Source organism: Megascapheus bottae, chromosome 1, assembly GCF_031878675.1.
Source record: "Megascapheus bottae isolate mThoBot1 chromosome 1, mThoBot2.hap1, whole genome shotgun sequence".
Taxonomy (NCBI): Eukaryota; Metazoa; Chordata; class Mammalia; order Rodentia; family Geomyidae; genus Megascapheus; species Megascapheus bottae.
In genome coordinates this window covers 60,803,094-60,805,037 of record NC_143509.1, presented here as the reverse complement: position 1 = coordinate 60,805,037, position 1,944 = coordinate 60,803,094, and the positions used below count along the sequence as shown (strand labels likewise).

General features: G+C 38.9%; 1 pseudogene; it reads left to right on the top strand.

The window, feature by feature from the left end:
• The first annotated feature begins 435 nt into the window (after positions 1-435).
• Positions 436-1,440, top strand: LOC150069308 (CCR4-NOT transcription complex subunit 7 pseudogene; annotated as a pseudogene).
• The last annotated feature ends 504 nt before the right edge of the window (positions 1,441-1,944 follow it).

Sequence of the window (1,944 nt, the reverse complement as noted above, 5' to 3'; positions counted from 1 at the left end):
TATAAAGAGAAAGAAGAGCCATGAATGGCTGTGATCATGGACCTAGCAATTACAAGCTGCTACTTTTAGGAATTTATTAGATATTGATGTTTGTGCAAGTTACACAATGTTTAGGTTCCTCAATTGTTAAGTGAAGGATCATGAGATATCTATTTCAGGAAGATTTTGTGAGAAGTGAATTAACACTATTAAGAATAAGAACAGGACCGGGCCCGGACGTGCACGGGAGCAGCGGTGTTGCACGGGGTAGCATAGCTCCGGCTCCCCCTTTCCCCCCTGGAAGGGTGAGAGGAGTCTATGGGGCATCTGCCACTGCCGCCGCCGCTGGGTACTACCTCTATGGCAAGAAGGAAGAGGAGCGTGAGCTCAGAGACACAAGTCCATTAATAAAGGATAAAATATTTATGAAGTAAGTCTTCAATCAAGTACAACATTTTGATGCTTGGCATATAGACTCCTTTAGCCCTCACTATGCCAGCAGCAACTGTAGATCATAGCCAAAGAATTTGTGAAGTTTGGGCTTGTAACCTGGATGAAGAGATGAAGAAAATCCTTCAAGTTATCCGAAAATATAATTATGTTGCTATGGACACTGAGTTTCCAGGTGTGGTTGCAAGACCCATTGGAGAGTTCAGAAGCAATGCTGACTATCAGTACCAACTATTGTGGTGTAATGTAGACTTGTTAAAGATAATTCAGCTAGGACTGACATTTATGAATGAGCAGGGAGAATACCCTCCAGGAACTTCAACTTGGCAATTTAATTTTAAATTTAATTTGATGAAGGACATGTATGCTCAGGATTCTATAGAGCTAGTAACAACATCAGGTATCCAGTTTAAAAAAAACATGAAGAAGAAGGAATTGAGACCCAGTACTTTGCAGACCTTCTTATGACTTCAGGAGTGGTTCTCTGTGAAGGGGTCAAATGGTTATCATTTCATAGCGGTTATGACTTTGGCTATTTAATCAAAATCCTGACCAATTCTAACTTGCCTGAAGAAGAACTTGACTTCTTTGACATCCTTCGATTATTTTTTCCTGTCATTTATGATGTGAAATACCTCATGAAGAGCTGCAAAAATCCCAAAGGTGGATTACAGGAAGTTGCCGAACAGTGAGAGCTGGAAAGGATAGGACCACAACATCAGGCAGGATCTGATTCATTACTTACAGGCATGGCCTTTTTCAAAATGAGAGAAATGTTCTTTGAAGATCACAATGATGATGCCAAATATTGTGATCACTTGTATGGCCTTGGTTGCGGTTCATCCTATGTACAGAATGGCACAGGGAATGCATATGAAGAGGAAGCCAACAAGCAGTCATGACATGAAATAATCCTTTTATTTTTTATTTTATTTGAGCTACACACAAGCTTGTATATAGGTTTTATCTCTGTTTGGATTCCTTGAACATTATACAAAACCTTTTCTCCACCTTTCATGGCACATTTTATTTTCTGCCTTTCAGAACGAAGTATGACTGATCCTATCTCAGAACTTAATGAGTAGAAGTACATTCAGGTTAAATTTGGCCTTAATTTAATGTATGTGTTAGCAAGTATGTGTGACCGAGTGGGGAAATCATCATACTGAATAATTTGATAAACTGCCTACTTGAGCTTCCCCTCCCTCCAGTCCTAAATTAGTTAATATCACCTGTAATTTATTTCCCTGTTTCATGTCTTTCCCTTCCATTCTGTGGGAGTTTTTAAGTATTTGAGAGTATGGACCATCAAAATTTTGCACTTTAGAGAGTGATTCCAATCCTCTGTTTTATCTCAGAAATGGTTATTTTTCTTGCTCTTAGCTGGGAAAATGACCATCAGCCAATTTTATACAGTATTTGTGTGTTTTGACCTATAGAATATAGTACTTGTATTGTGCAAAGTGTTGATTCAGCAAGACTAACAACAGCCAAAAGACAAGGAACTACTGAGGA